This window comes from Marmota monax, unplaced genomic scaffold (genome assembly GCF_021218885.2).
Source record: "Marmota monax isolate L192 unplaced genomic scaffold, Marmota_monax_Labrador192_F-V1.1 WCK01_AAM20220418_F8-fsc00125, whole genome shotgun sequence".
NCBI lineage: Eukaryota > Metazoa > Chordata > Mammalia > Rodentia > Sciuridae > Marmota > Marmota monax.
Window position 1 is genome coordinate 13,389,320 of NW_026695235.1, and position 26,114 is coordinate 13,415,433.

The 26,114-nt window shown below is 43.7% G+C and overlaps 1 protein-coding gene across 13 annotated transcripts in view; it reads left to right on the plus strand.

Moving 5' to 3' along the window:
• Pcbp3 (poly(rC) binding protein 3) overlaps window positions 1-26,114 on the plus strand; it is a 227,378-nt gene that overhangs the window by 46,218 nt on the left and 155,046 nt on the right. For 12 of the 13 annotated variants that reach the window (XM_046439061.1, XM_058577223.1, XM_046439060.1 and 9 more), the window contains exon 2: window positions 9,852-9,959. The exons of the other annotated variant lie outside the window; for it this stretch is intronic. The gene's annotated coding sequence lies outside the window, so the exon portion shown is untranslated. The remainder of the gene's footprint in view (window positions 1-9,851; window positions 9,960-26,114) is intronic. 13 annotated transcript variants of the gene reach the window in all.

A 26,114-nucleotide genomic window follows, 5' to 3' on the forward strand; every position in this document is an offset into this window, starting at 1 on the left:
CCTCTGGAGGAACAGCAGTTGCTGCTGGCAGAGTTCCAAAACAGGAAAATGTAAAATGGAATTGAATAATCTCTCTTAAATCAATTTTGTGAGCCAGACGACCTGCAGAGTGGTGTGATATGGTGCAGGTGTAGGACGCAGCACTGCTGGCTGCTCGCACATCATGGCACGGATTCTGAAGATAGCCCAGGGCCCACTTCCCTTCAGCTCTTGGAGCTTGGTCTCTGTAGCTAACCTCCCTGGTCTTCAGGATGCAGTCTCTTTTTCTGGCTTGAGACTGTTGATCTGAGTTTGTTGTGAGGGTCACTTTGCTGGCTGCCAGGTGCTCTGTCAATCTAGCAGTGAGGCCACTACTGGTCCCTCCTTCTTGGGCCTGGGGCATGGCTGTGAGTCCCAGGCTGCTTCCTCGGAGTGTGGCTTGTCCCACATGTTATTTCCTGTGACCAGGCAGGCTCTGTGGCAGGCCGTGGAGATAGCTGCTGGGGCCAGGCAATGGGTGCTGCTGCTCCTACCTGTCTTGGAACACTTTAAACTCAAGTTTCCACCTTACAGGCAGGGGCCTCTATGTGAGGACACAGCAGGACCCAGATTGGACACTTAGGCATTGTGGGTTAGTGTCAACCCGGGTGGGGCATAGTCTGGTCCTTCACCAACTGTGTGGCTTCACAGATGCCCTTCATGAGCCTCACTGGACTAGACCATCCCTTGTGGACATGGACATAGGTGCCTCTAGATGCTCCACACGGGGCTTGGCACTGAGTGGGTGCATTTTTTCTCGATATTCTTAGGGTGACTGATCCTGCTTCCACCTGGCTTCACCTTTCAGAGCATTTCAGGCCCTTTGGGCTGGGAGTTGTCAGGTGAAGTGCTCACCAAGGTGAGTCCCAGCTTAGCACGTCTATGTACGTATGGCTGCCAGGAGCCAGGGATTTGTAGATGTTTTTATGGTGGGCCATGTGTTCTCTTGATGTTGTTTTCCCTGTGAACTTTGTAAATCATAAAAGCCATTTTTAATTCACAGGCTGTACAAAACTAGCCTGTGTGCCTTGCTTTATTGCCCCTCCCTTTCCCTTGCCATAAGCCTGGGAGGCAAAAAAAAAAAAATGTTGGCTTGGCTGCAGGGCAGATTGACCTGGAGAGGACCCTTGCTGCCCGACAGACTCCATGTTCAGGTGCCCATGCCCATGTGGTGCTGTGGGAGTGGCCGGTGCCATGCCTTTGAGTAAGTCTTTTCTCGTGGACCAGTGCTTCTCTTCTCAGACTGCACATTAGTGTTATGTCAAGACACCCAGCACCTTCTACACAACAGTGGTGCCCAGGTCCCCCTAGAAGAAAAGTCTGAATCTCTGGGGCCCCATCTCCACCTCTTTTTTCAGAGCTCCTTGGGTAGTCCCAGAGCTTGACCCTTCTGGCCAAGGCTTGAGCCACTAGGAGCAGTTTGCTGGCTCTCTGCCATAACCCAGGCAGGCTGGGTCACAGTGTCTCTGGCATGCCCACTGCGCTGTGGTGCAGCTTTCCGTTTCCTCTTTCCCTCCCCTCTTCTTTCCTCACCCCCTCTCTATGTATCCCTCTGTTTCTCTCTTTCCCTCTTTCTGCTCCCTAGCCCATATCCTGACATGCAGTCTGGTGAGCGAGGTTCTGTCTTGTCGGCAAGTGCTGGTCCAGTTAGCAGGAATACCGAATGGCATGGGGAGGCCACTTAGCAGGCAGGCCAAGCTCCAGCCAGGCTGAGGGCAGTGTTGATGTGGAGCGTCCATGTGTCCCTCCGTGGAGGTGAGCTACTGCATCTTTTGGATGGATTCCTGTTTCTTCAGTTCTGTATGTCCCAGTTCCAAGGGGTTGTACATCTGAGAACTACTGTTTTGTTTACCAAAAAAAAAAAAAAAAATCCATCTTTACCTCTGCAACTTTGATCAAACAGTTTAAGACAGTGCCTAGAGGGATGTAAGTAAGAGATGACAGGAGTCTCATGACTGCGAAGCCCTTGGCATGCTTGTTTTGTTCTTTTCTTCAGCTTTTGTCCTGGGCCCTGAGGCCCCACCTGCTCTTACTCCATGTCAGCTGAATGTCATGCATGCTGCTAAAATGAGAGCCTCCCACCTGAAATACTCCCTGATAGAAGCCTTGGAATTGCATGCTTGTTTGTTTTCATGTGTCTAGACCAGAGCTTCTCAAACTCTAATATGCTCACAATTCTCCTGGATTTTTAAAATCCAGATTTTGATCCAATAAGTGTTAGGGGTGAGAGTCTTCATTTCCCATGATCTCCTCTGTCCACATGCTGAGAAGCTTTGGGCCAGTGCACATGATCCTCCACTGAGGCGCATTCAGAGTGACTATAGACGGTACCTGCCAAGTACAGGTTGTGTTATTAGCAGCTAAGTGAGGGAATTGAGGGAGCTGAGTCCAGCTTAGAGAGCGCCGAGAGAGCCCACTACCTGCTCATCAGCTCCCTCCTGGGGCTTGTGCCTACAGCCTGGTGGAGGCTAGCATTTGCTGGGCTGTGTAATGGAGCATGTTCAGGACCAGGGTGCTGTGTGTGCTGGGGGTGCATCACAGTGGCGCGCCTCACCAAGGGCATGGGTGGTGCTCTCTCTGGCTGCCTGAAGGTATCTGCAGAGGTGGGGTCTTGTGGGGGAGGCTGTGTAGGAGGGGCAACAGAGGGAGTCTGCAGTAGAGTTAAATGACTCTAAAAATCCTGGCCAGTTCTAAGATTCAGTACTCCAAAGACATGTTTGAGATCCTGTGTTGATCAAGAAGCCAGGGAGGACAACATCGCTGTTTTGCCGACTGAGGTTTGGGAACCATAAAACGTCTGGAAACTGACCATTTTGGATCTTCCCACTGTTCAGGAAACAAAGTGAAAGGACCACTTGTAAAATAGCTCTCTACATAAGTAAGTCTAACAAAGGTGGAAGAATAAAGTCAATGTCTCATTTAAATAGAGCAAGAAAAGCTACAACTGTAGCTCAGGGAGGGGAGTTTGGTGCAGAGTTGATCCCTTCAGGGTTCTGAAGCACTTCGGGAATTACTGTCCAAGAGCTAATGCATATTGATGGGCGTGACTCATGGGGCTCCGTGAAGCTTTTAGGACCTGGCTCAGGTTCAAGGCACAGACTCAAGATGCCTCCTGGTTTTTCTCCTGTAGAAGTCTGTGTTCCCCCTGGGAGCCTCTGCACTAGTCACAAAAACATCCATTGTCCAGAGAGCTCTGCACATGGCTGGGTGGGCCCTCATTGCAGTCGGTGTGTGCACATGCCTGGCTGTGTGTGCAGAGGCAAAGGGACCTGGAGGAAAAGCCAACCCCAGCTCCAGCTAGGGAGACATGATTTCTAAGGTTGGCCCCTTTGCTTGCTACCTATGAAACTTTTGGACAAACGATTTAGCCCTTTGGGATTGCGGTTTCTAAATCTCTAAAGAGAAATCAGTAGTCCCTATCTGGTGGGATTGGTGTGAGGAAAGCAGCAGTGTATGGGAATTGCCACTTACAGCAGGCTCTCAGCCAGAGGGGCTGCTATTAGGTCATGACTAGCAAGTGCAACAAAAATTTCTTGTAACTAGAAGTGATAGCCTGCTTTCTAGAATATTTAGTGTCCCAAGATGAATATTCAAAGTCAGAGTTAATGAATATTTTTGTGGCAAAGCTAACACTTTGTTTTTAATCTGTTATGACCCAAAATCCCATAAATGTGTCAGGAGGGAAACACTTCATCCTAAATATACTATAGGTAGCAGGATGCTGGCACAGTCCTGAGTACTGCCTGTGGCTTGGACCTTCTATGTTCTCCTAAATATGCATTTTCCCTGACTTCAATAATATCAATATCAGAAGGTCGTGATGATTTTTCAGAATTTGACAGTACTGTGAGACAGCTCTTTTCCCACCAGGAACAGACTAATGGTAACCTAAGTCTTTTTCTTTAATGCTTTTTAAAAAAAATAAATGTTTCATTTTAGAACTGTTTTAGATTAAAGATTTAAGATTCTGAAGATTGCTTAGACAATTGCTGTATGCCCCATACCATTTAACATCTTACATTAGTAAGCTACATTTGTCATGGTTAAGGGCCAGTGCTAAGACACTGCTGTAGCTAATGTCTATCCTTTACACTCCTCAGTGTTCCCCGGTGTCCTTTTCTGTTCCAGGATCCTACCAGCAACCTCATTGCAGGTGACCATAATGTCTAGGTAGGCTCTTCTTAGAGGCGGTGCCACTTTCCCACACTTCCCTTGTTTTCGATGACGTGGAAGGTTTTGAGGAAGGCTGGTCAGGCATTTTGTAGACTGCGGCTCCCCTGGGAGCTGCCGGCGTCCAGTGTTTTCTTGTGGTTGGACTGGGTTTATGAACTTTGAAGGAAGACCGCAGAGTTGAGCTCATCCACCAAGGGCATGGTGTCCACCTGGTTTCTCACTGCTGAACTGGACACCTGGGGGAGGGGCTCGGGGGTTTCTCACAGGGTCTGTTTCTTTCTGCTCTTCCCCCCCCTGCAGACTCCACTCCACTCCACTCCACTGCACTCCATTCCACTCCAGAACTCCCTTGGAGGAAGTCACTGTGTGCAGTGCACACTTAAGGAACAAAGGGTTGTGCTTTACCTCAATGAGGGTGGAATATCTCTGGGAACAATTTGGATCATCATTGGAGATTTGTCTCTATTCTCCCATCTATTTATGTATCAATATGAACTCATGCATATTTATTTTATACCTTGGTTTATATAGTTCTATGCTACTTTTTTTTCTCAACTTCTTCCAGCTTTGACCCTCTGGGAGCTCTTCCAGTTGGCTCCAGTGTCTCTTTGCCTGGCTTCCATCATTGTGTGTGTGCTGCTTTGCTAAGCACTTCTTTACTAGGCACTGTATGGTGGTCTAGGCTTACTTTATGAATTTCCTGTCCCCATCCTAGGATTAGCTGTTTCTCCAAGGATTCCTGGTTCCTTTGATCAGCAGATAGTACAAGAAACAATCTGTTTGGTTGCAGAATATATATGTAGCTACTGGGTTTTGTTGCTTTAGGTCCTTCTAACTGACAAAGCAAAGGGCTACTTGAATGTACTAACCTGTACAATGTACGTATCTAAATACGTACCTGTAGACATCTGTGTCTAGGTTAAGCTAAATATCATTTCATACTGACATTTCTAGTTCATTGCCACATGGATCACTCTAGCCTCTCTGTTCTTGTGTGTAACCCCCACTCCCCAAACAAGACAGTTGGTTCCCATCATCCACCATCCTTTTCCTTAATTCTTTGATGGTTGGGTTCTGGTGGACACACACAGTGGAGTTGGGATTGTCAAGTCATTCTCCCTGGAGACAGCTTCACCAACTGAAGTGTGGTGCTTGTGTGGGCTTTCTGCTGCCTTGCCACTCCACTCCAGAGCTCCCTATTTCCCACCGTTGAGTGAGACATTTCATATGTCTTTAGTGCAGTTAGGCTGTGTCATCACATTCCACATACTGTCTTGGGATTCTTCCATTCTCCTAAATGATTTTTGTAAAAATTGTGTACATTAAGGTTTATATTTTATGCTGTAAAATTCTATGGATTTTGATAACTGCTTTATGTCTTATAGCTGGAACCACAGTATTACCAATATAGAGTACTTTTACCACCAGAAAATCCCCCATGCTCTACTCATTCACCCTGCCCTGAGCCTGATGATCACAGATCTGTTACCATCACTATTATTTTACCTTTTCCAGAATGACCAATAGGTTGGAATAGGTTCTCTACACTGGCTTCTTTTACTTAGTGACATACACTTACAATTATTTTGTGTCTTCATAGCTTGACAGCTCATTTCTTTTCATCACTGATGGTACTCAGTCCTATGAATGTGCCAGCTTGCCTATCTATTCACCTATTGAAAAATATTTTGGTTGCTTCTAGCTTTTGGCAGTAGCTTTTGGCAGTCTGAATAAAGCTGCTATAATCATTTGTGTGCAGGCCTTTGTGTGAATGTAAGTTTTCAACCTGTGTGGGTGAGACCAGGGAGTGCAGCTGAAGGTGGTCTGGTGAGAGCACAGTTAGATGACAGAGAACCAGCAAGCTGCCTTGCCAAGTGCCTTGCTGTTCTGCATCCCTATGTGTGATGAAGGAGTGTTCCTGCATCCTTGCCAGCACTTGTTAGATTCAGTTTTTTGGATTTAGCAGTTCTAACAGGTATGAGGTTGTGTTTCCTTGCTCTAGTCTATACTTCACTAACTTTGCCAGGTTTTTATATATATATATATATATATATATATATATATATATATGTTTAGTTGTCAATGGACTTTATTTTGTTTATTTATATGCAGTGCTAAGAATTGAAATCAGTGCCTCACACATGCTAGGCAAGCGCTCTACCACTGAGCCACAATCCCAGCCCTGCCAGGTTTTTATTTGAGCTATTTTTGAAAACTGACCCTCTTCTGTCTTTTTTGTTACTGTACGACTTATCCACATATCTCCCACTGACAATGGAAATGTTGGTTTGTGGTCAGCATCTTGTTAGCTTGAGCTGTTTTTGAGGTCTACATTCTTCTACCCATTATGATTACACATTTCTTTGGAGGCTGCTTCTTTTGTATAATTTATAGTAGGCTCTTGCTGCCCTTGCAGTGAACCATGCAGGTCCTCAGCTGCTAGGACCACATGGGAATTTTGGGATGAGTGTATTATCAAGACTTTAGGAAATTACTTCCACTAGGAATATAGTTTTAGATTTTGGCATGCCACCATAGCTCAGAATCTGCCCTTGGCCTCCTTTGATCATTCTGAGAAACACCCTACCAACCAGCCCCATGGCCTCACCTTCCAGGTCTCTGTCCTCCAACTTGATGATCACTTCTCCTTTTGGTTTGGACAGAGTGGGCTGAGTCTCTGACCTTGCTCTTGCTTCCCCTCTGCCAGGCCTGCGTGTCTGCAGATTCCATGCCCAGTCTGCCCACATGGCTTGCCCAAACAGGCTTGTCCTCTACTCAGTTCTCCTGCTCTCCCCAGGAGGTGGCAGTGTTGGCTCTTGCACCAGTGATCACCTTCTGAGGGCAGAGGGAAGGCCCTACCCTACCTGGCACTAAGGCCATTGGCACGCCTGTCCCTTCTTTCTTTATACACACCATGAGTGCACCCTGAAGATGTGCCTACATCTCCATCTCTGACCCTGCTGGCAGCCTTTTAGAGGGCTTCACCTGCATGGCCCCGAGTTGGAAGTGTACCTCAGGCAGAAGGACTCTGAGCCCTCTCCTTTTGGGCCATTCACACAGGTCCCTGGGATGAGAGTCTGCCTAATTCCCACCATGCTGCTGAGGGTGACAGGGAAGATGTATAGCCATGTGACATGTGGCCAGTCCACTCCACACAGGTTCTCTGTGTGCATAGGCTTAAGCTACCCTTGTGTCATAGGTAGACCCCTGTCCTGTGAATCCTGTTCTTGCCTGCTTCTGTGGAAGTCTCATGAGGAGATCCAGATCTAAAGGGCACTCACCATGAGTGGAGCTGGCAGGACTGGAAGTGGCTGTGGGTGAGTTGGTGTGTGGTGGGACCTTGCTGTAGACGCCTGTAGCCTTTGTAAAACTGTCCATTTAGGCCACACTAACTTTACAGCAAAAGATTTTTTTTTCCATTTGATATTAAGCTTTTTTTTTTTTCCGTTGTGACTTTTTTACTTTATAAACTTTAATTTTTAAAACTTTTTAATACTTTTGGAATAACACTTTAAACAGAAGCATATTGTGTTTATTGCAAAAAGTATTTTATATTCTTATTCTGTAAATGTTTTTCTATTTCTAAATTAAATTTTAAGAAAAAATTTTAAGTATTTGTTAAAAACTAAGAGAAGCAGTCATGTTAGTGTAGGCCTGTGCAGGGTCACAATCATCAGTGTCACAGTCTTCTACCTCCACTTCTTGTCCTGCTGGAAGGTCTTCAGGGCAGTGGCATGTGTGGAGCCATCATCCTCTGTGATAACAGGGCCTTCTGGAATCCGGGAGCTGGCTGAGGTGGCCGCACAGCAAGCTGTGCTTTTTCCAAGCAGAAAGAATGCGCTCTAAGACAGTGACTGAAGTGTAGCGTGGTAAACAATAAACAGGCATTGTCATTGCCAGAGTGAACTGTGTGCTTTAGATAGTGGTGAGCTCTGTACTGGGATGCAGTGGGCAGCAGCAGGTTTGTTTAGACCAGCACCACCATGTGAGCATGGCATTATGCTGTGGCATCGCCACGGCTGTCACACTGCCAACCAGGGACGGTTTAGCTCAATTATCATCTGTTGTTGTTTGTCTTGCTGTGTTTCTCAGGCTGGTCTCCAACTCTCAGGCTCAAGCCTTCTGTGCCTCAGTCTCCTGAGCAGCTGTGACTACAGGGGTATGCCACCATGCTCAGCGCAGCTGCAATACAGTTTGATGGGGCTTCCTGATTATGTGTGGTCTGTCCTTGACCAAGACACCATAGGTGGTATACGACTAGCTAATAGCCAAACCTCAGAGTACATAGAGAATTTATCTATGTGTAATAACTAAAGTTTAGAATGTAGAAGAAAAATGGCTGACTTACAATTGAATTAGTAATCAAAAAACTTAACTCATTGCAATCAAGTGAGGTATTTTGATGTTCCTTTTTTAGTAATCAATAAGTCAAGTGCACACACAAAAATAAAAGTATTCATGATTTTAGTGGTAAATACATCGAGCTTTATGTCTTCACCATATAAAAATGTGGCCAACTATAGTGCACATATTCTCTTGAGGCACAAAAAACGGTCCCCAAATCTGTCTGTGTATTTGGTCACAAAGCAAGTTGCACATTCTCTCAGACCATGTTCTTTGATCAAAGTAGTTAAGTCAGAACTCAATAATAAAAGCTACTGAGAAAGAAGACTTTTATATAAGACATTTTAAAACACTGAAAAGCATTCTATTTAAGGAGGAAGTTCCAATGGAAATATCTAAAATTGAACAACTCTAACAATATAAATAAAAGCCTTGTAGTTGATCCATCATTTAAGTGTCTGAGAACTTAGCAAAAAGTAGAAGAAGGTTAAGAACGGAAGTCAACAAAATGGAAAAAAGCATTTTTATCTTTTATTCCTTTAATATGACATATCACATTGATTGACTTTTGAAAGTTAAACCAACTTTTTTTTTTTTTGGTAAATTGTATTTGGTGATGGTGTGTGATTCTTTTTTATCATGTATTTATGGATTTGGTATTTTGTTGTGAAGTTGTGCATCTGTTCACGAGAGATATTCGTCTGTAATTGTCCTCTGAGATCTCTTCTGGTTTTGATGTCTGGGAACCATGGGCCTCATGAAGTGAGGTGGGATTTATCCTTTCCTCCTTTGCATTTTGGGACAGTTAGTGAGGGATTGATGTCAATTCTTCTTTAAGCATTTGGCATAATTCACCAGTGAAGCGACCTGATCCTGGACCTGGTTTCTTATGGAAAGTTTTTTGATTACTCATTCAATCTCTTGGGGTTTATTCAGCTTTCTATTTTTTCTTGAGTCAGTGTTTATAATCTGTACGTATTTCTAGGAATGTGTTCACTTCATCTAGTTTATCTAATTTGTTGATGTAAATTGCCCATAGTGTCTCCTTGTAATACTTCCTCTGTAAATTTGAAAGTTACATCTGCTTTCATTCCTAGTTGAGTCTTCTCTTTCTCTTTTTTTAGTCTGGGAAAAGGTTTCTCAGTGTTGCTCTTTTCAAGGAGCCAGCTTTTGGTCTTGTTTTTCTACTGTTTATTTTTGCTTGAGCATTTGCTATTTCCTTTAATCTGCTTGATATGGGATTGGTTCTCTCTGTTTTCTCTTGTTCCTTAAGGTAGGAACTTGGCTTACTGATCCTCCTTCTCTTTCAAATGCAGGTGCTCGGAGCTGGAGCTGTGGAGGAAGGCCCTGCTCGCCTTCCCTGCTGTGGCTGCTGCTCCTGACTGCAGAGCTCTCCTGGAACTGGGGAAGGGGATGGGCGCAGGGTAAGTGACAGTGCCACAAAGCTTGCCACTTTTGCCAAGATTCAGTTTGTTTGTTTGTCTTTTTTTCCTTGAACAGATGACCCTTGGATTGCTGCAACCTCTTGATTAATTTTCAGAGTTCTTAAAAGTTAATTATGACCATTTTTTCCCAGTGTTCTCTTTGATTTTATGGAGGGGAGAGCTGTTGGTGGTCATTACCCTGCCATTCCCAATGATGTCGGTTACCTACTATGTTTTATACATAATTTTTTTTAACTGAATGTGGTTGCTACAGGATATTTTATGGAGATTGATTAACTGCTTTTAAATGTCACAAGGAAATAATTTGTATAAAAGTAGCTATCAAATTTTAGAAAAGAACAGTAGTGCAGGGCTGCTGATTGTGATGTCAAAACATTCTAGAAAGCTGAGGAAGGGAGAACAATGTGGGGCTAATGAGAGGCAAGTAGTCTGGAGCCTGGCTCCTGGAAGTTCTGTCTTGTGTCAAACACACAGGTGGAATGCAGGGAGTGAGTATGTGCCTTTGTGTCTCAGCCATGACCAGATAGGCAAGCCTGTGGTGCCCTAGCACGTAGCTGTGTGACTAAGGCTGTGGAGAGGGTCGGCTCCACATGGGCATGGGCAAATGGGGACTACCGAGGGGAGGGTGCAAGCCAGGCCATCGCTGGGAGAGCTGACAATGAGGAATGGGCAGGGGCATGGGTAGAGAGAGGTCACTCTAGAAGCAGAAGAGGGAAACGTTTTTAGTGTAACTACAGTCTCGATAATACATCTGGAGCTGAGCGATCACCAGACCCCAGAACCTCCACAGGCAGAGTCACCACACACTGCGTCCCGAGGTTGGCAAGAGAAAGTGCATTGTGCAACAACCATGTAACTATGGACCTGGCATCTCCAGATGGACATGAAAAGGCAGCCAGCAGTGGGAAACAGCAAGTGTTTGTATAGGAAGAACATTGCTTCTGTTTGTACTTTATTCTGGGATCAATATGTTAAATACACATACTAATCAGTTTTTTTTAATATTTATTTTTTAGTTTTCGGTAGACACAACATCTTTATTTTTTTTAAATTTTTATGTGGTGCTGAGGATCAAACACAGCACCCCGTGCATGCCAGGCAAGCACGCTACCGCTTGAGCCACATCCCCAGCCCCACTAATCAGTTTTTAAAAACCAGTTTTAGTAGTGTTAGCGACTTATTCTTATTAGTGACTTATTAAACACATACGCAGTAAAAACGTGCAAAAATGCAGTGTTCACAGAATTTATTACTGCATCTAGACCTCTGAAAGATATCTGCACAACAGTTTTAGTTCCCCATCACCTCTTTGGTTCCCTTTGTAGGGTTGCAGTGGTTATACCGATGCCTCTCTTGCCTTGCCTCTGTAGGTAACTGAAACAGGTTAGCAGTAGCATCTCAGACCAATAGGAAGCAGGCTGCACATGTCAGACCAGTGAGTTGATGAGATCGGAGACTTGGTTGCACATTCTGAGATGATTTGGACTTTGAGTTCAGCTTGAGCTCCTGTTTTAGACTTGGAACTAGAATGATCATTTATTCTTTTGAGTGCAGAGATGGCTGCAGTGTGGCTGGAGACCCATCTGGGCTGCCTCCAGATGTTTTGTTTTATGGTCAGACACCATGTTTCAGGCCCTGTGATTTTTTTTTCCTCCCTCAAGTTATGGAAGCAGTTATTTGGCAAATCACCCCACCCCTGCAAAGAGAAGGATGAGAGTCTAAACTCTTGGCTCCAGAGTGTCCATGAGTATTCGTGGAGTCTAACTTTGGTGAGAGAACTAGAGACAAATCTTTATACACTGAGATCACAGTGAGTTCTACCCTGGTCCAATTTTATTCTATTATACTTTGGTCCATCTAAAAATTATTCTAATATAAAAATGCCAGAATTTTTTCTCTTCAGTGTACCTAAATTTGTTGAAATTTTGACTAGAAATTAATGATGCCTCTTTCTTTCTGCACACCTCTTGTCTCTCACTGATTCCACCCAGTTATATCACTGTCAGGTGCTGAGCAGGCATTTCACTAACCAACATGGAAGGGTGCTGAGCCTCTGTTCACAGATGAGGACAGTGCATGTGTGTCATCATAGACTGTCTTACTGGCTTGGGTCTTTAAAGGTTTACAGTGTAGGATTGTGGTCACAAATCAGAGACCAAGGGTGCCATCTCATGTGTCTGAGAGGTTGACTGTCAGAGGCATTTGGAGGACTGTTCGTCCATGTGTATCAAAAATTTCAAAAATATTTATCGACTTTGGCTGAAAATTCTAATGAATTTGCATTCAGAAGAAAGTCAGATAAGTGTTATATTTACACATGGAAAATGTTTATTATAGCATTACTTAAATAATTCACAATTGGAAACAGTCCAAATGCCCAACAATAGAGGACTCTACAGCACAATAGAACATTAGGCATCAACTTGTGTCGTAGAAAAGATTCATGACATGAAAAAGCTGGCAGTATATGTGAAAATAGTATGGCATGAAATGCAGGTGAGTGTGTGTGTGCCTGGTTTGTGGCACATTACATGTGCATTTAAGGGCTTTGGGAAGTTCAGCCTTAGCATTTGTCTCTGAGAGCTGGAATTGCTGCTGATCTCTGTTGCACAAATTTCTGAATTTTCTAAATTTTCCTCAATGAATACATACCACTTACATATTCATAGGAAAATGAATATATGCTATTATTACTCGATGTAAATATTAATCTGATCTTTGAGCTGCGGAAGCATTTTCTAAGCATAAAAGTAATCCAGGTAATCTTGAATACTAGATGTTTGATTTTCATAGATTTCTTTGGATGTCAATACACAATGTTAAAAGGCTAAAAAAACTCATGATAAATTTCTCCAGATGTTACAGATATAGATATACTACTTTGTTCTGAAAGAACATATAATTGATGTCATTTGTTTTAAAAATAGGTAGATGTGCTTAGGAGAAAATACTGCTGTTTGTGTAAAATGCTTGGAGGTGCTTTTAGACATGTTTCTTGCACTTTTCTATACTTTTCATGCTTTCCACACAGAGGGCAGGTGTGTGTTCTGCAGCTGGCCATTGTGTTGGATAGTAGGGCCGGGGCTACCTCTGCAGGGAACCTGCCATCCTGGGAGGTTCTGAGGCTGAGCTGTGCAGGACAGATTCTTTGTCACTGATCGATTACCATCTGGAAAGTCCAGCAGATGTATTTAGGCAACTTCAGTACTTCCTTTTTCTGGTCCTGGTGATGAGAGTTGACCCACTCAGAGAACTAGGACAGTATCAATAATGCAGTTTAAATTTAAACTTAGTAGGTCCATGTACTGAAATTAGAGTAAAAACCCTTTTATATATTACTGCAAGTTGATCATGAATAAAGCCCATAAATATAATTTAGAAAGACCGAAACATGTGTCTGTGCTCGCACTCACCTGAAATATGTGGGTGGAAGCGAGCAGGTAGGTGAGAAGACACTGAACCCACGTGCAGAGGAACTCAGTGTCCCCAGTGTCTGCATGGAGGAAAGAATATGTGGGTGACCAGACCCTGGAAAGGTTGGGTATGCATGGTCTGCGTCCTCCAGCCTTGTCACTTGCATCACAGCCAAGCAGTGGCCTCAGGATGCTGCTTTTTGAGGTGGAGTAAGAGCTCAGCCCTGACTGAGTCCTTCTTTGAGACTGTCTCCAAGAGGGCTCATTACTTAGAAATGATGATTACCTGGTGATTCTGTGGAGGGAATTGGGATGGGTCATCCTTGCTTGTCCTTACCCCATGGAGGCCTCTTTCCCCTTGTTTCCCTACCTTCTGCTTCTTGTTGGCACTGTAGGACTCTGTCTACTTTCCTACAGGGGGCAAGCTGATGAGATACTTTGTCCCCTAGACCTGGAGAAATTCAACCAAGCTACCCTAAAGTCAGATCCTTGCTGTGGTCTGCTTAGTATTTGGATAAAAATAGTAGTATTTGCTCTTCTTCCTCCAGTGAGATCTGTCAAAGTCTAAGCCCTTGCAACACATTTAGCAAAAATGGGACCTATGAGCAGATTTCTAGGAGTCACATTACCAGGTGTGCCCAACTTAAAACCACCAACATAATAGTGTCATTGTGAGACTGAGAATGACAGGGGGCATCAGATGTATGGGTGTAGGGGGTGGTATGGTGAAGGAGGTAAGAGCCAGGGAAAACCAGCTTTGGGATGGAGGCCTCAGTGGATCTAGAAGGAGCCCTCCTCCCATAGCTGGAGCAGTGCTGCTGGCTCTGTTTCAGGCTGGTGGAATGCAGAGGCTGTGTCTGTCAGAACCATTCCTCCAGAAGTAAGGAGCATGTCTACACTAGGTGCATGCTCTGGTTATACGCTGCAGTATTCTATGAAACTCTGTGTACCTAAAAGTAGGAAAATTACACATAAGAGCTCAAGGCATCCAGCATGATCGGAGGCATAGCAGGAGACTTATCACTCTTATCACTTGTCTATTGATCTCTGATGAACATGTTCTGTTGTGGATGTGTGGTTTCATGTACAATGCTGGGGAGTATCTGTCTGCAAACCCGTGCCAATGCAGGAGCCTGGGCTATGGGTTCCTGTGGGCCCAGGACCCATCAGCAGTAGCTCTGCTGAGTGCCTACCCATGCAAAGCACGTGAATCCTGAGCAGATGATTTCTGATCAGAGGTTCTTGTGAATTGCAAGCATTTCATGTTAGGTACAATGCCTTCCCCTTCAAAAGGTCTGTTTCATCATGTGATTTTAAAAAGTGGCAGTTTTTGCTTCACATATTTGGCAGGGGCTTGCCCCCTTCTATCCTGAATGGTGCTCTTGCCCTGGGCCCTAACTGTTCTGGAGCGTTAGTGGAGTCTAACCCCCTGTTCACATCGCTCAGGTGGCCTTCTCTCCTATCCAAGGGTTACAAATATTTGATACAATCTGGTCTGTCTGTCCCTGTCTAATGGACATTTTTGTCCTTCTCTTGTAGGTCATCCGTGTTTAGATTTCTTTGTCTGTGTTAAGAATCTGAAGGAAGACATCTTCACATGACCTGTGTGCTTTATTGCTGTAGATAGTTCTAGATGGTCTGGACAATATTTATTTGTCTTTCTCTGTGGGACCATCACTTTTGTGTGCTTATTTGCCATCCATATATTTTCTTTGGTGATGTGTCTGATCACATATTTTGCCTACTTTTAAAATTGTGTTGTCTAGTTTTTGTCTGTAATAATTTCTATTTATCATTCTTGATGTTGTTAATTTGTATCTTTTTCCCTTTTTTCCCTGGTTATTCTGGATCAATGTTGATCAATATTATTGATCTTAATCAAAGACCAACTTTTAATTTCATTAATTTTCTGTATTTTTCTACTCTTTTTTCTTTCTGCTTACTTTGTCCTTTAGTCTTAGGTAGCATAGGTAATTGATTTGAGACCTCTTTCTGTTTTTTATATATATATATATATATATATATATATATATATATATATATATATATAAAATTCTGTGCTGTAAATTTCCCTTTTGCTGCATCCCACAAAATATTGTGTTTTCATGCTTATTTGGGTTAAAGTTCTTTTGAATATTTGTCACAATTTCTTCTTTGACCTGTATTATTTAAATGTATGCTCTTTATTTTCCAAGTATTTGGAGCACTTTTCAGATGTTAGTGGTTTTTAATTTAATTGATTTCTAATTTAATTTGATTGTGTTCAGGAAACATTATTTTTCTTATTTCATTCTTTTAAAGTTTTATTGAAACATTTTAAAAAAATATTTATTTTTTAGTTTTTTTAGGTGGACACAATATCTTTTATTTTTATTTTTATGTGGTGCTGAGAATGGAACCCAGTGCCTCATATATGCTAGGCGAGCATGCTACCACTTGAGTCACAACCCTAGCCCTATTGAAACATTTTTAATGGCTCAGAGTATGGTCTTCAGAAATATTCCATGACCATTTGAAAAGAATGTGCATTCTATTGTTTTTGTGTGCGAAGTGTTCTGTAAATGTCAATTGGAGGATAATGTTGCTTCTGTATCCCTTACTGATATTATGGGTAGTTTTAAAAAAAATAAATCATTGAGAGAAAAATGAGGAAAGCCCCCACTATAATTGTGAATTTGTCATTTCTTTTGGTCCTATCAGTTTTTGCTTCATATATTGTAAGCTCTTTATTATGTAAAAAAGCATTTAGGAGTATTACTTTCTTTTGATAAATTGACCCCTTTATTATATAATGTCCTTATTTACTTCTGGTAATATACTTTTTCTCTAAAACCTACTTTTTTGATGTTTTTATAAGTGATTCTGATTTTCTTATGATTAATGTTAGCTTGGTATATAATTTCCCATCCCTTTTCTTTTAAACTGAATGTTTATATTTAAAGGGGTTTCTTATAGATAGCATTTACTGTGGTTCTGCTTTTTTACTGAGTTGTAAAATCTCTTGTGTTTTAATTGGACTGTTTAGACCATTCATATTTAATATGAATTTTTATATAGTTGAGTATAAATTTCTCATTTGACTATTAGTTTTATATTTTTTCCCATTTTTATTAGGTCCTTATTCTTTTTTTTTTGCTTTATTTTGGATTGAGTACTTTTTGTGATCAGTATCCTCACCTTTACCAGCTTATTAGCTATATCTCTTTGTTTTTCGGGATCACTTGGGACTCATCGCATATATCTGTAGCCTGTCACAGTCCCACGTATAGTAAAGACCTACAACAGTATTTCTGTCACTTTTCCATGCCTTTATGTTACTTTTCATTTATATTTTTTCATTTTATTGTCATGCCATTTTACTTCTATATTGTTATAAGTCCCATAGTACATTGCTATTATTTTTGCTTTAAATGGCACATTACCTTTGAAAACACTGTTAAAAATTAAGGGAAAGGGCCTGGGGTTGTGGCTCAGCAGTAGAGTCTTTGCCTAGCACATGCAACATTGGGTTCGATCCTCAGCATCACATAAAAATAAATAAATAAAATAAAGGTATTGTGTCCAACTATAACTAAAAAAACATTTTAAAAAATTAAGGGAAAAGATTTGTGTGCTCATGTGGTTTCTGTTTCTAGTGCTTTCCTTTTCTTTTTGTCAATCTAGATTTCTTCTTGGTATTTTCCTTGGACTTCTTTGGGTTTTTCTGTAGTTTGGCCATGTGGGACGGTGAGTGACTTCCATGTTCATTGGGAGAAGCCCCCATTTTATGCTTGTGTTTGAAAGTCATGTTTGCTGTGTCTGGTGTTCTCTTCTGGTGGTGGCCAGTTGTCCCTCCTTGCTCTAACTGCATCCCCAGCAGTCCTCCGCCCACCACATGGTGCTTGTGCCTTTGTGCTTGTTTCCTCTATTTTAAAAATAAATTTTATTGTGCATGCTGAAGGCACACACGTGATATTATGGACGTGTCCAGCCAGGAGGTTACCTCATGGAGATCACATACCACTCTTCCTTCTCTGGTTGTCTTGTGACAAGAGCAGTTAATGAGTAGACTAATGATTTTGTTTTTTTATGGCTGATTTTTAATTTTCTCTCTCTCTCTCTCTTTTTTTTTTTTTTTTGCCATGCCTTAATTTCCTTCATGTTGTCTTATGGTTGTTGACCTTCTCGATCTATGTGTTGTCCATAATCTTTACCAGTTTTTGAAACTTGGTCATGTATATTTTTCAGTCTGTGCTGTCTGATCTGCTGTCCCTTGGCTCTTCACTATGGTGAGTCTCTATTGCGGTGGGGAGGTGTGTCAGTCTGCTGTTTTGCTTCGTTTTGGGTCATTTCTGTCGACACAGATTGTCCATCCACATGGACTCCTCTCTTCTTTTGTGGTGTCTGATGTGAAGCTAGTCCCATGCAGTATAAGTTTCACCTCAGATGTCCTTTTCATCTCTAGACATTTCATTTGGATCTTTCTCAAATGCATTTCTTTTTTTAAAAAAAATATTTATTTTTTTAGTTGTAGTTGGACACAATACCTTTGTTTTATTTATTTATTTTTATGTGGTGCTGAGGATCGAACCCAGGGCCTTGCACATGCTAGGTGAGCGCTCTACCACTGAGCCACAACCCCAGCCCTCAAATGCTTTTCTTGTCTCTCCTTGTTGTTAAGTTGTTAAGCAGAGCCTGACTTAGTGGTGCTGACATGACCCAATCACAGAGGTCACACTCCTTCAGGTAATGCCACTGTCCCCATGCTACCCAGGATCTTCAGTCCAGGTGGGGAGTGCGCACTCCTCCTGGACCCTGAGCACCACGCTGTTTGAGTTTCTCCTTTTCTGGTTCCTCCCCTGGCTTCAGGGGATTCACTCACTCACAGGTACAATCAGAGTCCAGGTGAGAGCCCAGGGTATCTGCCTTGGTTCTTGGGAGAGTTTCTTCAAGCAGCTCTTCTCTTTCTGGTTCTCTGCCCTCTGATTTGAGTGCTTTTGCCACCCTGCATTCTTGACACCTGTCTCCCTGTTGGGGCTCCTCTGCCTCTGCCTGTGCTGTGGAAACTCCCCAGGTTGCAGGCCGGGGCAACCACAGGATATACTCTATTTGCTTCCCTTTTCTCAGGGTCATTGTCCTATGCTGCCTGTGGTTCCACATCTGAAAACCCCTGGTTCCTGTATTTGGTTAACCATCTAGAGTGGGAGTCAGTGCAGCCAATCTGCCTCTGTCCTTGCTGGAAGTGGACATTCTGTTCCTGCAGTCTTTAGGCATCACTGGACATCTGACTGTGGGCAGTCATCCCTGCATGTGGTTTACCTGCTTGTTTGCCCTGTGTGGGGTGGACGCTTCATTCTGTCCTGTAGGTGAAATGCTCTGCAGAGTGGGGCCGAGACCCTGTGGGCATCTTGGGGTGTCCCATCAGGCCTAACCTTTTCTTCCCCAGGCTACTCCCCATGAGTTTAGAGGAATTTGAGGATCCATTCTGCCCCAGATTTCAGGCAGGTATAGGACTATGGGTCAGTTTGGGATAGCTGAGACACTAAGATTTTATCAATCTAAGTTCAGACCCAATTTAAATCTAATCATGTGTTAGGGAATTCTTTCCCAGGGAACCTGCCTTTGACCTTCAAATAGCTGGCTTATGAATATATTATTTTAATAAATTACTTTAGGTTGATTAAATTTTATCAACTAGATATAAATTTTATCAATTTATATCTAGGTTGACTTTTGTCTTTGGATTTGTTTCTACCTATGATTTCCAATTTTAATTATGTTTTCTTAGGCTATGGGACTATCAATGGAGGGAGAGCTTCACACGTCCCTATAAATAGTGCTTCTCACCGTGCTGTCGTAGAGATCACGCCTTTAGGCTGAACAATGCTTTTTATATCAGCTGATTTTTGAAGTCTTGCTTGGCCTTGTGCCTGGTTTCACATCAGAGCATGGGAGGGACCTGTGGCAGGCTGGGGGCAATGGCAGTGTGAGCTGCACATGCTTTCCTCCCCTGATCCTCCTTTCTATTAACCTTTCTTCTCCAATGCTCAGCTGATGTGGTCCAGGAGGGGCTTGAGGGCTGGTTGTGAATGGCTTCGAGTGGACATGGCTTCATGCCTGTGTTGCAGCAGTGCCACTGGCCCAGCAGTGACGAGTAGTGCAGTGTGTGCCTCTAGCCACATGGCAGGTGGGTGGCGTCTCAGATGCTCAATGGGGCCCTGGCTCTAGATTTGCAAAACTACCTTTAGATATTTCTTTCAGGTTTATCATTAAGAGGGTTTTCTTTTTCTAAGGCTTATAGATATTGTTTTCAAAGTTTTCAGCAGAATACTTGTTTGTAAGCAGTCTTGTGTGGAAAGCAAGGTAACCGTAGTAGCTGCTAATGTTTATGAGGTCCCTGATTTGCGCCAGCTCTCTTGACCTGACTGTTTCACAAGTAGTCACATGCTTAGATCTTAAAGTGTCCCTCGAGGCGAGTATCACTCTCTACCCACTTTCCTGAGGCTTGGAGAGTGAAGTAACTCACTCAAGGCACCTTGGTTGCAAGTGGCAAGGGAGGAGAGAGAGCTGCCCTCTCATGTGACTTCCCAGTGATGGCTGCTGAGGACCTCCCAGTGACAGCCTCTCCTGTGGGCTTGGGGGCAGCCCATTGCTGCCTTGCTGTCCTGGACTTAGCAGACCTCCATCAGAAGGCACGTCAGGCACAGCCCAGTGACCTTCCAGAGCTGTCTGCTGCGGCAGGACCACCACTCACTCAGAAAAGACAGTCCTCCAGGTGAGATGGTGGTGAGGGTCAGGATCTATGAGGTAGTACTGGCATCCTGACTTTTCCACAGAGGAAAGTTCTTATTAGCAAATTGCTGAAACAGCAATTGCTGGAAGTGGACATTCATTTAGTAGATGTGCAAGGGGTGCCTGGCATGTGCTGGGCACTCCTCAAGAATCCTGACATCCTTGTGGAGGGATACAAAACATGGATGCCTTCAGCAAATACCTCCCGTAGCATGTCAGGCGGTGAGGACTGCTATGGAAGAAACAAAGAAGTGGGGGCAGGTCCTGGTGCCACGTGGGCATGGCAGTCAGGATGGGTCATGGGAGGGTGGGCATCTGAGCAGGTCCTTGCAGAAGGTGCAGGAGTGAGTCCAGGGGTGCTTGTGGATTAATGGTTCCAGGACAAGGGGAGCTAGAATAGAGGCTGTGGAAGACCTGCTTGGTGTGTTCATGGAGCCACCAGGAGCCTATGTGGCCAGAGCAGTGTGTGGAGGGGAGAAGCAGGAGCCAAGGTTAGGGTGGCAGTGGGGTGTGTCAGGGTCTTATAGCCATGATGAGGCATGTGGTCAATTGTTGTAGAGCTGGGCTGAGGATAGAGCATGGCAGTATGACTGAGTGGGGAGCTATCTCGTCTTCTCACTCACTGTGCTAGGTTGCTTCTGTTTTGTTTTTGTTTTTTCATCCTAGAGCTGTTATGATACCTGCTTCTTAGAGGATATCCAAATCCTTATTGCCTTGGGACCAGCTTTATAATTGTGCAACTCTGGATCTAATTTTATAATTGTGCAACTCTGGATCTAATTTTCACAGAAATCTCAAGGGAAGGGCCTCTGGAACACAGACATACAAACCATGCTGTTTATGTGCTATGCCTCTTTTCCCTCAGACTTTGGTGTTGTCTAAATTCTTCCTCCTGGCAGAAGGGGGACTTGAGTTCTGATCTGGCCTCCAGTTTTGGAAATAAACCAGTGTGCTGAGCTGGGGCCCAGCTGTTGGTGCTGCACAGCTCAGCAGATTCCAAGCTAGTGATGGCCCAGAGCAGCCAGATTGAGAAGCAGAGATGTGCAGTGTGGTTTGAACCATCAAGGCTATATGCAAGTAGGTTCCAAAGGGCTGCAGCAGGCAGATTCTCTCCCGAGGCCTTAGTTAAGTAAAGGGAGGGAGCTTTTTATGGGGCACTTGTGGCCTCTTGTGTAGGTGGAGAGGGAGCTGTTAGGAGCACTGAGGTGCTTGGAATGGAATGGCTCTGTTTCCATGGACGATGCTGATTGGGTCCTGCAGTTGTTCCCCCTGGGACTCCTGGGTGGTGCCAGGAAGCAGAACAGAGCTCATCTGCAGTGGGTGCTTCCCAGGAGACATGGTGGCTTACCTTTCCCCACTTCTTTAGAGCAAGGTGAGTGCAGTCCTCCACAGAGAAGCACAGGTGGCCTTTCCTGGTTCATGAGTGCAGTTTCACTCCCTGCAGCTGGTTAATGATGCAGCCACTCTTGTCCCCATCTTCCCTACACTAAGATCTGGGAACTAAGAAATAATGATAACAAACTTTGATGAAAGTTTTTATTTACTTCAAGGACTTTTATTCTTTGCAATAATGCATTGGTTATTTGCTGTTTACATTTTTGTTTTATTACTCTAAGAACTTTAGAACTGGAACATTTGGAAAATATGAATAAGAACTTTAACACTTGTCTCTAATGAGTACAGACAGGAGGTTTGAGCAGAGGAACTGACTGAGCTAGCCCCAAGCGAATGTTGCTCCAACAAGGGCCTCAGAGTGATTGTCCCTGCCCTTTCCAGTCCTTGATAGTGTTGTGACCTGCCCCATCTTTGCAAACCTGTGGTTACTCCACACACACTCTTTGCTTTGCTATGTGTGTCAAGGGCCCACTTGGCAGAGGAACACGGTGTTTCTGGGGAGACCTGTGAAGGTGTGTGTGACGTGATGGTGCACATGTGTGTGGCACGTGTGAGTGTGTGTTTAGTGTGTTGTGTGTATGCGTTAGGGCATTATATTGCCTCCTCAGGTCTTGGAAATGGCATTACCATGTACCTCTGAGAATGGGAGAGGCAATAAGGGTGGGCCCCTTTCTCCCTGGGACCCAGGAGTCTTGAGCACTGCAGGGGACTGTCCCAGACTGAAAGCATGGCTGTGTTCCAGATTTTGAAAACCTGGGGATGGATGGAAGAGGGAGGAAAGGGCTGCAGGTGAAATGAGGAGCACCACGGGAGCTGGCTCACAGGAGTGGCCCAAGAGGAGGTCAGAGGGAGTTCCTGGTGTGTGAGGGTCAGAGGGCAGTTGACCTCAGCTGAGATGGGAGAGAAATTACTAAGTGTGGGAATACCACACAAGCCCACAGTGTGAGCGCAAGCTCTGTGTACAGGAAGGGCCTGGCTCTGGGTGGGAGGAGCAGTCACAGAGCCATCCTTGAGAGGGTAAGGAGGCGTGGATGGGTACAGGAAGTCACCTCTCATCTGTCATAGCAGGAAGTAAACCGTCGGACATAAATAACATTGTAAAGTCAAAGATAGCAATACAGATGTGGTAACAAGGAATCTAGAGCAAGGTTGATACCACAGGAGAATGAAAAGTGGTCTATGACACAGAAACAAGGTGGCAGTAAGGGGAAACACTATCTTTCATGGTAAACTTTGTAGAATTATTTAATTTTTAAAAGGGTACACATTTATAATTTTATGAAAAATGAAAATATTGTTTTCATTTCAATTTTTTTTTTAGAAAAATAATTAATAAACTTGGGCCCTTCAGGTTCCTTCCCCTTGCTTCTGTTCCTGCCAGGGCAGAACTCAGCCGCAGTTGCCATCTGCTCCTCCCCAGCAAGTCCTCTTCCCAACCCTGTACCCACGCCTGCAGAATCCCAGGAGCACACTTCTCTGCAGCCAGGCCTGCCCCCGCTTTGTGCAGGGTGCTCTTCCCAGAGCTCTCACTCCACACTCTGGGCTTCCCCACTGTTGGTGGGCATCCCTCCCCGTGTCCCATGCCTGCTCTGCCACGAGCTCCACTTGTTAGGGCAGCTCTTGCCCAGTGCTCAGGCTTTTGAGGATCTCTTGCCAGGCCGAGTGCCTCAGGGATGAAAACTGTTACAATTGTTTGTATCATGCTTTTCTGCTGCTTAGCCGTCTGCAGAACGTTCCACTTGGCCAGGAAGATTTCTTTGGAAGGTGGCATAGTCCCCTAGCCTTGGGTGTAAGCAGGCATAGTTTTATTGGATTCTTCTCCTTTTGTTTACTTCTCTCTGTGGAAGTGAGGTGCATGTGTGCTCGGGAACTTGCCTCCCCTTCAGCCATGGTCCTGCCTGTGGTCTTCTTGGAGCAAGGGGGAGAGACAGCTGAAGGAAGCACAGTGTATAATAACCACATTGGTCTAGGGTGGCTAGTTCAGCTCCCCTAGAAACATGGGGCATTGTGCCATCTGCACCTGGAAGTGGAGCAATGGACGGCACCCCTGTGCAGGTGCAGCTCCCCAGCACCAGAGCACTCTTGCCTGACCGTTGGCACTCTCGCCTTGCTGAGACATCTGCTTTTACCTGAGTGGCCGGTACTTTCGCCAAGTGCATCATTTGCCTTGTCATCTGCTCTGAGTCATGGGCAGTTCCAACAGCACTTTCCTTTGTGGTGCCATTTTGTATTGAGTTTACTTGTAGAGAACCCTTGCCCACCCTGAAGTGTGGGCAGTTCCTTTCTTTTGTTTCTGTTTTTCTTTAGCTCCTGGGATTACTTGGGTGTGTGTTGTTGTATGACAGTGTAAGTCACTCATAGCTGTGGAAACACTGCTCTTAAAGCACTCATTTCTCGGTGATGGTGCTGCTGCTGCTGTCCTGCCTGTGTGTCACACTCCCTCACTATTCCGTCCTTGGTCCTGCTGCTACCCCACTTTAATTGTTTTGACTTTATGGCATATTACCAATGCAAATGTTCTGATAAAGAACCCCACTATTTTAAGAAAACATTTTACCTCTTTGGCTCCTTGCTTTCTAGATGAACTTTAGAATGATTTTCAAGTTAAAAAAAGTTTATAGTGCTAAAATGTAGTTCCAAATGATCAAATCTGTGATTTAAATCATGAACAGCTGACACTTTGGTGGTATTCAGTTCTGATTCAGGAAGCTCTCCTGTCTTCGAGTATTCTGTTAGCCTGTCTTGCTGTAGGTTTTTACTTTAGAACTGTTTCCCAATATATTTGTGTCATTTGGTTATCATAATTGGAATTTCCCTATTGCACTTAACCAGACACCTACTAGTGGGTAGGAAAACTCTGTTTTTTATGTAATTGTGTGTGATTGTGCGTTGAATGTTTTTGGCCACGAGACAGTTTTGGTTGACCATAGACTTATTCCTGACTTGATCCATATGCTTTCACTGAAAAGTGTGCTTGCTGTAGCTGCCTGCTAAACATTCTTCACTAAGTTGTACAGTTTCCTCCTATTGTTGTTATTATTTTAAATTGAAAATGAAAATTTCATTAGTTAGTTGCAGCTGTTAAGATGGTCATATGGTTTTCTCCTTTCATCTCTTAAAGTCATGAGGTCCACTGATGAAATTATGGAGTAAGTGATATTAGGTCTTTTTGATGCTTTTTAATAGTCTTCCAATTGCAGTGCACTCCAAATGTTTTGCTGGGACTAGAATAAGGGTTGGGGCTATAGTTAAGGTCAGTGCCAGGGCTGGGATTAGGGTCATGTTAGAACTAGTGTGAAGTTCAGGGTTAGGGTTGGGATTCTAGCTAGTGTGATGTTGCTCTGTAAGTTTCTTTTCTAATTTTTTTTGGTATGGTTTTGGAATCATGTAAGTGATAGTTTGCTTCTATAACATGATTCAAGAAACTTTATTTTTCTCTTTTACTTAAACAACAAATTTTCCTTTTCTTAGAAAACAAGCATTGTTGGTCTCCTGTTTGATAGCATTCTGCTATTCTCATTTCTTAAATGTTGATTCTGGTGTTTTCACTCATTTTCTAGTTAAGGCATTTTGGCTCTTCATTTCCTCCCAAGACACTTCAAACTTTATCTCATTGGCTTTGTTGTGTACTAACCAGCTATTGTTATTCTTTAATCCAAAATTATGCATCCTCTGGGTGGTTTTCTCCCCTGTGGAGGATGTTTCTTTTGTTGTGAGTTGCTCCTTTTGCAGCATTGCAGCCAAGAAGGTGGCTTGTGTGGGCCCTATGGGAGCATGGGTGTGGAACTTTGGGATTGTGCTGGTTCTGCAGGGAGTGTGGTCAGGGAGCCGTCCACACACCTTCTGGAGCAGTAGGTGCCACACAAGCCCACCAAGTGACCCTCCCGGTAGATGGAACAGTGACATGAAAAGAGGGGGAGTCTGGAGGGTTTTTATTTAACCCCCTAAATAATGTCTGTTTAAAAAAATGTTATTGATGAATTATAAAATTGTACCTAATAGTGGGATTCATTGTGACATATTCATACACACACGTAACATAATTTGGTCAGTCTCATTACCCACTACCTCCCTTTTTCTCTCCCTCCCTCTCTCCCTCCCTCCCTCCCCCAGTCTTCTGCTCTACTGGTCTCCCTTGTATTTTCATGATCTTTTCCCCCTGTTTTTCCCCTTTTTCCTCCCTAGATTCTACATAGGAGAGAAAACACATGACCTTTAACTTTCTGAGTTTGGTTTATTTCGCTTTACATAATGCTCCCAAGTTCCATTTATTTTTCTTGCAACTGACATAATTCTGTTCTTCTTTATGGATGAATAAAACTCCATTGTGACTATATACCACATTTTCTTTATCCACTCATCTTTTAATAAGCACCTAGGCTGGTTCCATAACTTGCCTTGTGAATTTTGCTGCTTTAAACAAGGTTATGCCTGTATCACTGTAGTGGGATACTTTAATTCTTTAGGATAAGTATCAATGAGTGGTACAGCTGGATCATAGGGTGGTTCCATGCCTAGTCTTTTGAGAAACCTCCGTACTAATTTCATTAGTGGT